General features: G+C 47.7%; 1 long non-coding RNA gene across 1 annotated transcript; it reads left to right on the forward strand.

The window, feature by feature from the left end:
* Positions 1-225: 225 nt before the first annotated feature.
* On the forward strand, positions 226-6,584 carry LOC309374251. Its single transcript, XR_014170453.1, has 3 exons — positions 226-1,128; positions 3,198-3,329; positions 6,403-6,584. It is a non-coding gene; the product is annotated as an uncharacterized lncRNA (long non-coding RNA).
* Positions 6,585-15,160: the final 8,576 nt, after the last annotated feature.

Below are 15,160 nucleotides of genomic sequence, written 5' to 3' on the forward strand. Positions count from 1 at the left end.
TTCTTGCATCTTTCTTGAATTGCCCAGTCCTGGGCCAGGGGCAAGAATGCAAATGGTCAGCCAGTATTTCAGTTGTGATTCTTCCCCCTGCCCTCTCTCCCCACTGTCCTTTGTTCAACTTAGGGCTGGGAGACAAGTAGCTGCAGTTCACTCTCTTTCTTGGCTCCGAGAGGAGCCTAGCAACACAGCCTGAGAAACCTCTTAGTAAAGCTAGCAGCTCCTATTTGTAAGGGAGAAGTAATAATCAGCACTGTACAAACCAATAGACTTTGTTCTTAGTCTGCCCACCCTACGTGTTTTGAGCCAATAGTGACAGTGTGAAACAAAATTCATGTCAAATTCTTTGTTGTAGTCACCACTGATAAATATCCAGGGACTTTCCAGGAGTTCACCGCCATCACATAAATGTGTCAAATTTCCTTTCTTCTGGAAAGCAGTGAAATCTGTTCTAGCTTTGGGGCAGGGGAAGGAAAGGAAATGGGATGCACTGCATCATCATAATCATTTTGTATTATTTATTTTGCCCAGAGGTTTCATACAGCTGTTAATCAGCATGGGGGAACCAGGTGGAATTCCTGCAGGACACTATAGGATGTGGCCCTCCAGGTGTTAATGGACTCCAGCTTCCATCTGTCCCAACCAGCATAGTCAATGGTCATGGATGATGGGAAATGTAGTCCAACATCTGGAAGTCCTGCCCTAGGCCAATGGCCAAAGTATAGAACAGGAGTCCCCACCCACCCACCTAATTTTCCCCAATTTATTGGAATATTCCCATATCAGATAAATTCAAATTTACAGGAGACTGGCATCAAGATTGGTGTTAAGGGTAGCACCATGTGGAATATGTTGATTAAATGGGAATGCAAAAAGCTGCAAACACTCAGTAATTTCTGGTGTGGACAAGTCCTTTTTATGCCACAAATGTTCTGGTTTTGTTTGTCTTTTGTTCCAGTTTTGTTGAGCTATAGCACAAGAGAGCCCCTCCGGACAGCAACAAAGCAATATCATTGGAGAAGCATACAGGATGATGTGTGGATGCTCCAGTATAAATCCACCACTATTGCATGATTATTGGCATCAATGAAATGTTGAAGAATCCACCTGCAAAAAGACCCTTACTCTCAGGTACCCATGCACAGCCTTACAATCCAAGCAAAGTACAAGAATCATTCTGTTCACCAAAGCTTTAAGAAGCAATTTGAGAAATAAATTCCCACTCTCTCCCACTCAGAAGCATAACCTAGAAATCAAGGTTCAAATGACTTTAGGGAACAGGTTTTTGGTGTGACATGCTGTGTTTCCAAGCTGTGTTTTTCATCAGAAAAGTAGGCCATCCAACTATACTCATGTTTGCTTCTATTTTGGGGCCAAACAAGAAATCAGTTTTATGTAACAACGTTCATCCTTCGTGTATCACAGCCTGCCTCCTGCAATCTAAAGGCAATGCTGCTTTTTTTCTGTTCCTGAATGTGGGGAGGCAGTAATTGTGGGATCAATACAGTTTTGAGACTTCAGGTGGCATCTCTTATCTCAGTTAACAGCTGTTTTTGCAGTTCAGGACCTCAAATCATCCACCCTTATAGCTGGAAAAAGAATTCCCTTATGCCTTTGACTTGTGTGAATCGATTTTGAATATCAGTCTCAAAGCTGATGACATGTGAGCCTCTTTTAGAGAGGGAATTTATATAGATCCTGTTTGATCTTCAGACAAGATTTGCCCCTGATGTGACTTACAGTTAAAACCCGCACAAAGGATTTTACATCTGGAATGCGTTATATTAGGGGTGAGGGCGACCAGCAGTCTTTTTTGACATCTTGCAATTTATTACACAGGCTGTTACTATTTTGGGGTAATATTCAATCCTTTATTGGCAAGTTTTAGTTGATTTGGAGCTCTTCCAAGGCGACCAGCTTCCTTTTAAAAAAAAAGGACTTCCTTCAATAAAGACAGTGATCAGAAAATACACTAGGAAGTGTGGGATAACATTTGCCTGATGCCATCTAACCTCTGTAATCTCCCTGAAAACACATCAGAATGGATACTCTATAGAAAGCTGATGTTGTCTAACCTTCCCAGAAGCCTTGTGCAAACAAATGAGGATGGATCCTCAATAAATAGTTAATCTGGAAATCCAGGTTCTCCCCTCTAAATGAAGGGGGCAGGAGCTGTAGTTGGAATCAAAGGTTGACTAATACACTACTGACTTTAAATGCTTTTTCAGAAATTACAAGAGGCATGATAAATGACCATCCCAGAAGGCAGGACCACCAACCTGTCAAAACACCTGGCATCATAATGAGATCAGGTGACCCTTTTTTGCCTGCATGATATTTGAACTCAAACCATGCAGGCAAAGGTACAGCCCACAAAGTGCTGATTATCACTTGCAATGCCCCTTGCAAAACCCTCCACCTGACCTGACAGTTAGCTGATGATTGGGTCTTATAAAGCGCTGTGTACAGGGCTTTGCAGGCAGTGCACAGAACCTCCATGTCAAACTCAACTATTTGTGAGTGACTTAATTTTATTTTAAAAACCGCACAAACACTGAAAGCAAAATGGATAGACCATGTGCCATTGGCACCAAGTGTGCTAGTGGGATTTCATCTGGTATGAGAGTAGTAGGAATGCAAGACATGCAGATTTATTCATCTTCTGCATTGTCTTCAAAGAAGTACAGACTAACTGACAGAAGCCCTCATTTTCTATCCTATATCATACAAATCATTTTGCATGGGACGTCTCCACCATTGACTCAAGAGTGTGCATTATTCCCATTTCCATTCCTTCTGAAATGAAATCTAGTCTGCAACAGTTTAATCACTTAGCATATGTCTTGCTTGGGTAAAGAGGCAGAGGGGAGAATGTTGGGAGCAATAAGAATAATTCATTTTGTTCCTCACCGCTTACCAGGTTAATGCGCTCAAGACTAGAATTAGAAGGGCTGCCTACATTTTGCAAAAGTTTTCCCTCCTTGAACACTAACAGACCTTAAAGGCTAGCCAAATTCCTTCCACTTGCCATTGATCTACCTGGCTCTCTGCCTGGGATAAGAGCAAGTTCTGCTCGCTGAGTCATGCTTGTTTTCTCTGAGCTACTCTTGGGAAAGGCTCAAATTGCTTGTTTCTAGACCAGGGAAGCATCCCCCCACCCCGTCTAAAAATGTCGTGCTTTTCTGTTAGTGCAGGTGAAGTGTAAAGAACAATGAGTACAGTGTACAAAGCTAGATTCATGGGGATGGCACTGACAAGAGTCCACAGTTGATTCAGGACTCAGGAACCTGGAGCCAATTCTGCAGCATGCACTTCTTCTAGAAAGACTTCTGGTACGTCCAGGATTCTCAAATTGTCAGGCAAACTTGCTTATGGATGCTGCAGGAGCAGGTGAGACGCTGCCAGAAACCTCTCTTCCATTTTATGCATATATTTCTGATGGACAGATGCTCTTCTTGACCACAACATGTGAAATGACCGTCTCCAACACACCCACCTCGGCTTAACTGTGGGTTAAATTTCCAAACTGCAAGGCAGCTAGTTTGAGAGAAAACACATGAAACAGCAGTGTTTCTCAAGAAGCTACCGGACAGATGCTGTTGCACACTACCCGAATCTCTGAGCGGTCAGACTCACTCAGTAGAGACTGTGGTATAGGATATATGGTTTTATTTACACATATATACAACCTGAGCATAGGATGGAAGGGCTCACAGCATTGGCAGCCCCAACAGATCTTGCTTCCCCATTCAGTTCCCGGCAGAGCCCCAGCACAAAGCTAAATATGTGTCTCTGCCACTTCTTACATTCAGCTTTTCCAGCTCACTCACTCACTCACACAACTCTCTAGACCAGTTCCCCTTGGACTATTGTTTTCCATCACTCAGCTATAGCTATTGCAACCTCTTTGGACGTGTAAATCATGTTACTTAACTAGTCAGCCAAAGCCATTACCTAGACCAGAGGCTTTCAACCTTTTTGAGTCTACGGCTCCCTTGACCAATTACATTCTTTCTGTGACACCCCTGTGGGGCCCAGGAGCCCAGTTATGTCACCCCTTGCCTGCAGAGCCGGCAGCCTCTCACCTTTTTTCAAACACCCTCCCTTGTGGAGTGTTCCCTCAGTCTCCTCTCAACTTCTCTCTCCTTGGGAGTCCTCTGGGCAACCACAGCTGCCACCCCCTGGTCTCTGAGCTGCTCCGCCTGCCCCAAAGAGAGGTGCCTCCTCACCATGCCCCACAGGGGCATGGGAAACACCCCCTGGCCAGCTCCAGAGGTACCATTCACCTGGGGAGCTTGTAGCCAGGGCTGCTGCCAGAAACAGCTGTGCAAGTGTTCGGGAGGCAGAGACACGAGAGGCACTAGGAGACAAAGGTAGGGGCGGGGGTGGATTGCCCCAGGTGCCATCCAGGAGGGGGGGTGACATTGCAGCCACCCCTGCCCCTACCCCCCAGGATGCTCGGCGCTTGACGAGCACCCCCCAATGCACGCTGCTTGCTGCACACACACCCCTGATGCTCATCACACCCCCTGGGGCGTGTGCCAGCCATGCCCCCAGATGTACGCCGCTCCCGGTGCTGGAGCAGGTCGCTTTGCCACTGGTGAGAGGGCATCAGAGGAGGGAGAAAGAGAAAGAGGGACAGAGGCCAGTGTTGAAAACCACTGACCTGGACAAAGGAACTGGTTTGGCAAGCTTGCCCTTATACATTTCTCCCTTCCACACACACACACTTGCAGGATCACAGTTTTGGAAGGCATACAGGGTGTCATCCAGACTACCCTCGTCCAGAAAAACTTCATAACACTATGGATTGTGGCTCCAATGTGCTCCCACTGGTAGTGTTTGAAGCTTTGTACAGTACATGTCATGTGTACAAAGCTTCAAACACTGCCAGTGGGAGCACATTGGAGCCAGAGGAAATGGTAATGTATACTCCGCCTAGTCGATGTGTACAGCAACAGCTAGCTATCAGCCATAAAAACCCACTAAAGAAACCTATTCAAGCTACTAGTTCTCACTGAGGACACTTCTTTAATTATCAACTAAAAAACAACAAAAATAATAATAAGGGCATCTCATCCCTTTGTGGCCTTGGCAGTATTATTAAAGAAGATCACAGTAATACGGAATAATGTCAGCTCTGGCACAGTTTCCTTCAGGGTTCATTATATTGAACAGAGCAGGCAGTTCCTTGCAAACAACCAGGTATAATTATATTTTGAGCTAAATTGCTGGAACATTGCCAAGATGTCTGCACGGTTCCCAGGACGTCTGATAAATACAGGAGACTTTGTTCTGGGTGGTGCCAGTGGCATTGGTTTTAGAGCATAAAAGCTGCAAAATATGCGGAAGTCCTTGCTTCTTGGAAAGAGCTGAACATGGCATGTTACCTCCTCTGACTATTTTTTAAGCCATGCATGAACTCTCACCTGCTTCTGAACTGGGTGGCAATTTATAACACGGTCAAAGCCTCTGTTTTGGGTGTAAATGATTAGGATTAAAGTAATCACAAAACATTTAGCAAAGCCAACTAGAACTGATGTCGTGAATCACGTGAAGGAAATGTGACCTGTCTTGCTTAAAAGAGAGCAATTTCGTTCGGCCTCTTTTAAGCTTGTGCATGCAAATATGGGGATTTTGGTGTACATAGTATGCTTGCCAAACCATTAATTCTCAAATGCGGGATGGGATCCATCAGAGGGTCATGGTGAGGCAGCAATAAACTGTTAAATCGGTCTCAGCTGTTAATTTAGCAGTTCTGTCTTTTTGGGTGATGATGGGTGACTGAGCCATTCTGGATGTTAGAGCTTCCTGGTAAGGAAAGTGTCAGCAGGGTGATGGCTGGCTGGGCACTATTTATTCTGCTGGTTGGTTTTTGTACTGACCATCAGCTCAGGTATCATCACAGTTTCTTTGTGGCTTGACCATATCAGATATTACGAATCGGCATGTCTGAAAATGCTTCCAGACTGTCACTATTTTGTGGGTGGAATTCTGGCACCTCCTAGACTGTTAGGTTTCTACAAGTAAAGTGGATTAAAGTGCTCTATTGACCTAGTGCAACAAATCCACTTAAAAATAGATCTTTTCTTTCCCCCAGCTTGGAAACTGATGGGAAAATACATTGGAAACTGTGTGATCAACAAATCACTAATTGGAAGATGTGTGAACACCCCACAAGCAAACCATAATAAATGCTTAGTTAAACTCCAGGTTATAATCTAACCTCCATGTAAGCTTTGTGCAACCAAATCGGGTTGAATGCTCAACAAATAAATTATCTGGAGGGACTCTCGCAGTTGCAAATCTGGAAGCATATTATCTGATTATGCTTTCTGTCTCTCTGTGTGTGTGCTTTCTGTCTCTCTCCTTGCCTCTCTCCATCCTGCCACGTCTTCTATAAAGAAACCTCATCATACTGGGTCTATGCCCAGACAGCAGCCAGGGCTTCCAGCTGTGGAGTCCTTTCTCTGCTGAGTCATGGTTGTCACCTCCCTGCAGAAACAGGCCGAGCAATGTGGAGTGATGAGCCGTGTCAACCATCAGTGGATGCTAAGCTGGATCTACAGCCTTCCCGTTAATAGCAATAATAATGAACAAATAATTTAATAATGTTCACAAATGAAGTACACTCCTTCTGGGATCCAGTACTTCCTTAAATCAGTGTTTCCCAACCTTTTTTGGGCAAAGGCACACTTGTTTCATGAAAAAAATCTCGAGGCACACCACCATGCCAGATGGGGAAAGGTCACTTTTTACTTATGTAAAAAAAAATAAAAAAAATAGTAACAGCATAGAAGGTAATGGTTAGGCTAGCATCCCTCTTCCAAATATGCTAGGTTTTTATTTGCAGGGACTGTTCTACATGGGAAAGCATTCAGTTGCTCCGAAGTTTGGGGGGCCGCGGGGGTGGGCGCGCGTCCCAGGAGGCGGAGGCCAGCCCGGGCTGGGAGCCGCGCCGCAGCCCGGGGGCGGTAGGCGGACCGCGGCTCCTAGGATGTGGAAAGGGGACGGCGGCGCAGGGGGAGGAGACCCGCACGGCTAGGGCAGCGCGCAGGGGGAGGGGAGCGGGCCGGAGGCGGGCGAGGGGGGCCGCGATCCCGCGCGCCGCGAACATGGCCCCCTTCCCCGCGGGCCCCGCCGAGCCCCCCGGCTGCCCCCAACAGACAACCAGGCCTGCAAGCTTCCTCTTCTGACATCGCCCAGGCCCCCACGCAGCCCCCCACCAGCAAAACGCCCAGGAGTTTGAAGGGACCCGAGGGCCACGCAGCCAAGGGGTCTAACTCTGCAGGGAAAAGCTTCCTGTCTTTCCTCTGCCCCCTCCCCACTGGAAAGGGATGGTGGCTGCAGGCTCTGCCCCCCCCCTTAACATCTGCAAAATGATTAAGGCTGATACATTGTGTTACAGGATTTTATCTAGGTAACTTCCCTGAGCTGTCAAGTTGAAAGGGTACATTCAGGCATAATATTTGCAACATTTAACAACTTTAAATATGTGCCCCCCCTGTAATTTCCATAACAGTTGGAAGGTCAAAAATATAACCTCCTATGACAACTCCTGCAACCCATGAGCTTTCAGACAAAGATCATGCATGGACAAATGTAAAGATCTTTGGAAAGTATTGATCGAAACCACAGTAACAAACGAATCAATGTATCTTCAAGGGAAAGAATAAGTAGATCCATTTGCATATATAGCTCTGTAGGCTTAATTATATTCCATTGCTATTTTGTTATTGCTCGTTTACTCTGCTTCTATTTATTTTTAGTGCGTGTAACCTTTTTATTCCCCCTCCCCCCCCCGCCAATTTAACTCCTTGTAATACTCTCAATAAAATATAAGGAAACAAGAAAGGAGATTCCCACAAAACATTAGGAAGGCCTTTCTGGTGGTGAGAGCAGTCAGACAGGGGAAGGGGCTTTTAGGGAGAGGTCGGGGGGGGGGCATCTGCCAGGGATGCTTTAGCTGTGAGTCCTGAATTGCTGGGGGTTGGACTGGATGACCTTTGGGTTCCTTCCACCTCTATGATTCCATGACCTTTAAGTGAAGTCACCTCCATCTTCCTCTCAGAGCAGATGCCCACAAGCCCTGGGCGGGAAGAGCCAGAGAGAGAGAGAGAGAGAGAGGAGGACATTCCTAAGAACCGGCAGCTCAGCTCTCGCCTCCCTCCAGGAACCAGAAAAGCCAGTTTAGGGCTCAGATCTTTCCCACAGGCCTTTCTGAGTTCTTCTCCGGGGACACCCCAGGATGGCCAGAGCGTCACAAGAACCGCACCAGACATTCACCAGACCCCAAATCTTTCCCCCTTCCTGGCCTGAGAGGCTGCAAATTCTACCTGCCTTCCCCCCTCCAGTTGATCAACACACAGAGATGCAGGTGGCCAGGGACCCACCTGTGCACACCTGAGCCTGCAAGGGGCAGCCAAGCCCCCTTCACCGCCTGCCCCCCCCCGCCAGCCCCCTCTCCCCTCCTCCCTAGGCGGCAGCTCCGCCATGACCACAAACGGCGGCGGCAGCAGCAGCCGCGCGCGGCCCAGGCTCCCCTCGCCGCCCGCGGGAGCCAAGGCGCGCGACGAGGGAGCCAAGGCGCGCGATAATTTTCTTAAATTATGTCAGCGGCGCCCGGCAGAGCAGCCCTCTCGGCCACGGCAGCCCGGCTCTCCCAGCCCCCGGGGGCCGCCCTCCTCCCTCGCGCACCCGCAGCGTTCCCGCCCGGGGAGGCGGCGCCCCCAGGAGAGGCGGCGGCGGCGGCAGCTGCTGCGCGCGGCCCGGGCTCCCCTCGCCGGCCGCGGGAGCCAAGGCGCGCGACGAGGGAGCCAAGGCGCGCGATAATTTTTTTAATTATTGGGGGGCAGAGCCCCCCCAATAAAATTTTTGAGGGGGCTCAGGCCCCCTCAGGCCCCATGGTGTCGGCGCCTATGCGCCCGCCCCGTCGCCGCAGGCTCCTCCCGGCCGAGAGCCAGAGGACGGCGGCGGAGCAGGAGGAGGAGGATCGGGTTTGGCGACAGCTGCTGCGTCCTCTCCAAGCGCGGGGCTGGCCTCCGCCGCGCCCGATCCTCCGCAGTCGCCGCGCTTCTCGGCGGAGCAGGTCTCGTGCGTGTGCGAGGCGCTGCTGCAGGCGGGCGACCCCGGCCGGCTGGGCCGCTTCCTGGGCTCGCTGCCGCCTGATGCCGAGGCGCCGTGCCTGGAGGCGCAGGCAGGCGAGAGCCTGGCCAAGGCGCGCGCGCTGCTGGCCTTCCAGCGTGGCGACTTCGCCGAGCTCTACCGCCTGGTGCAGAGCCGGCGATGGGATGTGGGAGGGAGCTCGCTCGCCGCCCCGCGTGTGCCGCCCGACTCGCCCGCCTCCCTCCCACGGCACACCAGGCAACCTCTCGCGGCACACTAGTGTGCCGCGGAACACCGGTTGGGAAACACTGCCTTAAATCGATATGCTCTTTATATCATTCACATGATCAAGCAGAAGGTGATTAAAAAAAACAAAAACCCAACTCAGATTCTGTTCAGGATGAGGGAGAACTGTAGATGTAATGTTTGGAAGTAGCCAAAGATAGAATTCCTACTTTCTTCAATTCAGGAAACAAAAACTGGATGGTAAGCGCGTGTGTGTGTGTAACAAGTTATGATTTTATCCAACAAGCTGGCCTCTGCTGGGGGAGGGTATTCAGAGGCTTTGGGAAAGAGAGCAGAGAATTACCAACATGGCCCTTTTTGTAATTTCTCTACACATGCACACGCACACACAGTGTTCAGGAAGCTTCATAAATCAATTAACAGCATACTAATGAGAAGCGGGAGAATTTGGACTACCTTCAAAAGTGTAATAGAAACTTAGGCAATAGAAACTTTTATGCTGTCTTGATCTGCTCTCCACTTGCATTTGTTTATTTGGAAAAAATCCTGGAGCATCCTGTTCTGGAATGATTCTTATCTGTTGTTCTTATTTATAGTTTCAGCTGAATGACCTGCAATTGCATCTGTGTTCTTCCAGCTCTGTTTCCCTTTAACTTTGACAGAAAATTGAGTCCCCTGTGTATTTAAACAAACAATGGGCTGGTTTTCAGACATCTGATTTCCGAGCGGGTAAAATGAGTTTACGGTCTTTACCTCTTCAATTTCTGTGTGCTTGTGTGGAGCAGGGCAACCCAGTGCCACATGCAGAAGCCGGAAGTTTCCGGCAACTAGAGAGAACCATCAGCCTCTCTGTCACGATGAGCCATTATTTCATGCCTGTGCGAGGCAAACATTTTCCCACACAAAACTGAATAGTGAAATAACCAAGTTGGAAGAGCTTTAACGGCCTCAGAAATCATCACAAAAAAAGGAAAGAAAGAAAAGAAAGAAATCATCACTGAGACTTGGATCTCACATATATTTTACCACAGGGTGCTGCCAAAAACAGCATGGTTTGGTAAATTACCCATTTCTCATATTGTAGTCTAATACAAAACTCTTACTATGCAGAGTGAAGCTGTCATACAATGAGTTCCCCAACCCCATGAATGCACAACATGATTCCTGCACTCCAGCTTAATAAGTACATTAAAATGGCCGCCTCTGAGGAGTGCTGCTTTCTGAGGTCAGCACTGGCCCAGATATTTGAAGCTGCCATTCCTCTCCAGGACTTTGGTAACTGTAGCTCTGCTACAGCTTCCAATATTTTTTGGGGGAAGTAGCATGCTTTCAAGTGCTTTAAAATGTATGGTGTGTACTCAGCCTTCATTTCCTCAAAAAGGACTGAATGTTATGCTTTGTCTTGTATCTGTCGGTCAAAATGCATATTAAAATAAGAGGGGACAAAATGAAGGCAAAGCTTTGTCAAGATGCAGGATCTATTGGCGTACATATTTATTTGTAAACAGAATAACTTTGCCATCCAAACCAGCGCTTAAAATGACTTACAACCAAAGACTTAAAAACAACAGTACTAATCTCATAAAAGTCACAATAAACATAAAAAAAAACTCAAACACATTTTTTTAAATTTTTCAAAAAGGATGATTTTAAACGGTTAAGAACTCCTGCGGCATAAGAACACACGCAGAATGTTTTAGGAAAATTGGTTTAACTTTGTGTAATGTTGGGCATGCTCCAAAATGAAAGGCAGATCAGAAACCAGGCTCCGGGCTAAACTGGCGGCCGTCTCTTCATGGAAGGCGCATGTTAAAATAGCTATTTTATTTCCAGCGCTACTGATGAAACGAGATCCTGATCCTGCACTTGCAGGGTTGGGCACGTGGCCAGAGAAAACTCTCTTTAAAAAAAAGGCGTTCCAAATAGGATGTGTGTCAGATCATCTGCGCTGCAAAGAATGGAATGCAGACCTCCGGGCCTCCTAAAGGAGCGGCAGGATTAAGTGGACCCACATTGCAAAATGCAGACAAATAAACATCCACAGGAGCCACTCCGGGACTCTGCAACTTGTGACCCACCAAGAAGAATGAAGTCAGCCGGCTATGTCCGCAGCCTGCCATGTTGCGGCCAGTCCCTCTGGTTTCAAAGTCCCAAGCAGGCACCAAAAGCTGCGCATTTATAGAGAGCCATACAGTCACCGGGGAACATATGCAGGAGAGTGGGCTTCCCACTGCCATCTTGTTGGCCACCCTCAGTACAGAATGTAGGGCTAAATGGGCCTTTGGCCTGATCCAGCAGGTCTCTTCTTATGTTATGTGCCTATGATGAGACTGGCATCAGTTGCTAGTTTCTAGTTCCTTAATCCTACTTCACAAGGGACCACAGGAACACAGTTCCTTATACCAACCCATACCAGTGGTCCATCTAGATTAGTATTGTCTACCCCGACTGGCAGCGACTATCCAGGGTTTCAAGCAAGGGACATTCCCAGTCCTACCTGAAGATGCCAGGGGTTGAACCCAATACCATCTGCATACAAAGCAGGTGCTCTGTGACCCTTCCCAACAGTAATAGTAGTAGTAGTTTATATTGCTTGTACCCCGTCCATCTGACTGGGTTGCCCCAACCACTCTGGGAGGCTTTCTGAGCAGTAGAAGGGAGGATATTATTTGTGCTGGGCAAGGATTTCTATGAGCAGAGAAGAGCCAGCAGGAATGTGTGGGAAGACATTAAAAATTGTCTTCAAAATAATTTTATTATTAGGGAAAAGAAGAAAAACAAACAGAACAAAAACAAAACAAAACAAAACAACAACAACCAAAAAACCATCCTCCAAGATTAGACCAAAGCCAAACCTGAACTGCTTCCAAAACACTATGAAGAGAAAAACGTCCAAATTTGTCCATGCTTATCGAGTTTGTCTTGTTTTCTATAAACTGTTCTTTCTTTACTGATAAACCAGCTATTTGCAGTAGCCACTCTTGAGCTGCTGGAATGTAGTATGGACATTTCCATTCGCTAAAGAGCAACCTCTTAGCAACCAGCAGAGCAGTTTAGGATACAAATACCTTCTGCCTTTGTTAAAAGGCCCCGTAAAAATGGTACAAAACCTAGCCAGTGCTGAATTACAAAGGTGTCTGTTGGTTTTAAACCTAGTTTGCATCTTGGCAATGGGAAAAAACCACCACCATACTACCCTCCTGTTTCTTGTTTCTCATTAATAGAATCATAGAGATGGAAGAGACCACAAGGGCCATCGAGTCCAACCCCCTGCCAAGCAGGAAACACCATCAGAGCACTCCTGACATATGGCTGTCAAGCCTCTGCTTAAAGACCTCCAAAGAAGGAGACTCCACCACACTCCTTGGCAGTAAATTCCACTGTCGAACAGCTCTTACTGTCAGGAAGTTCTTCCTAATGTTTAGGTGGAATCTTCTTTCTTGTAGTTTGGAACCATTGCTCCGTGTCCGCTTCATCGCGCCACTCCTTGGTGTGTGGAGTGCCTCAGGGTGCGATTCTCTCCCCGATGCTTTTTAACATCTTTATGCGCCCTCTCGCCCAGCTTGTCCGGAGTTTTGGGCTGGGTTGCCATCAGTATGCCGATAACACCCAACTCTATCTGTTGATGGACGGCCATCCTGACTCGGCCCCAGATACACTGACCAGATGTCTGGAAGCTGTGGCTGGATGGTTACGTGGGAGCCGGTTGAAGTTAAATCCTTCGAAGACAGAGGCCCTCTGGCTGGGACAGAGCGATATGGGATTGAGGGGGCAACTCCCATCTCTTGCGGGGGTGCAATTAGTGCCGGCATCGTCCGTTAAGAGTTTGGGTGTAATCTTTGATACCTCCCTCTCTATGGAGGCGCAGATTACAGCTATAACAAAGGCGGCATTTTTTCATCTCCGCCAAGCTAAGCAGTTGGCTCCTTATCTCTCTCGCCCTGACCTAGCCACTGTGATCCACGCAACGGTCACCTCCAGACTGGATTATTGTAACTCGCTCTACGTGGGGCTGCCCTTGAGACTGACCCTGAAACTCCAGCGGGTGCAGAATGCCGCGGCGAGACTCCTTATGGGGTCTTCGCTGCAAGATCATATTCATCCGGTACTATACCAGCTGCACTGGCTCCCGGTGGAGTACAGGATCAGGTTTAAGGTGCTGGTTTTAACCTTTAAAGCCCTATACAGCCTAGGACCCTCGTACCTACGGGACCACCTCTCCTGGTATGTCCCACAGAGAAATTTACGGTCTGCAAATAAAAACATCCTGAAGATCCCAGGCCACAGAGAGGTTAGGCTGGCCTCAACTAGAGCCAGGGCTTTCTCGGCCACGGCTCCAATCTGGTGGAACTCTCTGTCACAATAGACTAGGGCCCTGCGGGACCTGACATTTTTCCTCAGGGCCTGCAAGACAGAGCTGTTCCACCAGGCCTTTGGTCAGGGCGCAGCCTGACCCCCTCCTCTGGCAATCTGCACAGAATTTTGCTTGATGGTTGCCATCAATTTGATTTTAATTTGATTTTAACGAATTTTATAATGAATGTTTTTAGAATGTTGGATTATTTTGATTGTTGTTAGCCGCCCTGAACCCAGCTTTGGCTGGGGAGGGCGGGATATAAATAAAATTTATTATTATTAAAATTTATTATTCTCTGGAGCAGCAGAAAACAACCTTTCTCCCTCCTCTATGTGACATCCTTTTATATATTTGAACATGGCTATCATATCACCCTTTAACCTCCTCTTCTCCAGGCTAAACATGCCCAGCTCCCTTAGCCGTTCCTCATAAGGCATCGTTTCCAGGCCTTTGACCATTTTGGTTGCCCTCCTCTGGACACGTTCCAGTTTGTCAGTGTCCTTCTTGAACTGTGGTGCCCAGAACTGGACACAGTACTCCAGGTGAGGTCTGACCAGAGCAGAATACAGAATACAATAATGTCTCTTAATTATTCCTGATTTTCCCATATATGGATTCTGAGTTCCTATTATAGGAAAGGAAGGGTGAATAAGGTAATTAGGATTTAATAGTGTCCAACTTTTTCTTAACAGAAATTGGGACACACATCGGGTCACATGCCCCGCTTTTTTGGGGGTGAGAATAAGGCATGGGTTGAGAGAGCACAGCACTGGTGCTCTGGGCTTGTCAGAGGGTCGCTCCAGCTAGATTGCTGTATCTTCAGCACTCTGCTGCGAACCTGCTCACGAGTGCCAGACTGAGAGTCTTTTGGTCCCATGGTGCAAGGACTCACACTTGAGCGCCGGACCAAAAAAATGGGACACCCAGGAATTGAACAGAAGCTGGGATTGGCTTCTATGATTCTGGGGTGTCCTGCTTAAAACAGGGAAGTTGGTGGGTAAGTGATTTGCGTCCTTCCAGTGTTGAAGGCAGTATGTCTCTGAATCCCAGTTGCTGGGAGTCACACATGGGGAAAGTGCAGGCTTCTCAGAGGCCATTGCGAGAACAGAATACTGGGCTAGAGAGGCCTTTTTGTCTGACCCAGCCAGCCTCTTCTTACGGTTATATGATTTTGACTTTTTAAAACATGGTTAGAGTTGGGAGACTCTGAGTCTAGCCTTGGCATGCGGTGTTTCTCACCCTAGCTAGACAAGAATGGGTTTGTTAGATTGCTTACGTATGCAGTGAGGGGTTATGATCCCCCCCCCCAATGAATGCATACATTGGTGCCCTCCATTCCGCTTATTTGGAAATCTTGTCAAGCTGGAGCTTGAATGTTAACGGAAATGTTAAAAATAGTCTATTGTTGCTGGGCAACTACAGTGAATATTAAGTTGTAAACTGAGCTGAACGCAA

Source organism: Podarcis melisellensis (assembly GCF_964234715.1).
Source record: "Podarcis melisellensis genome assembly, chromosome: 7".
In the NCBI taxonomy this organism is placed as follows: domain Eukaryota; kingdom Metazoa; phylum Chordata; class Lepidosauria; order Squamata; family Lacertidae; genus Podarcis; species Podarcis melisellensis.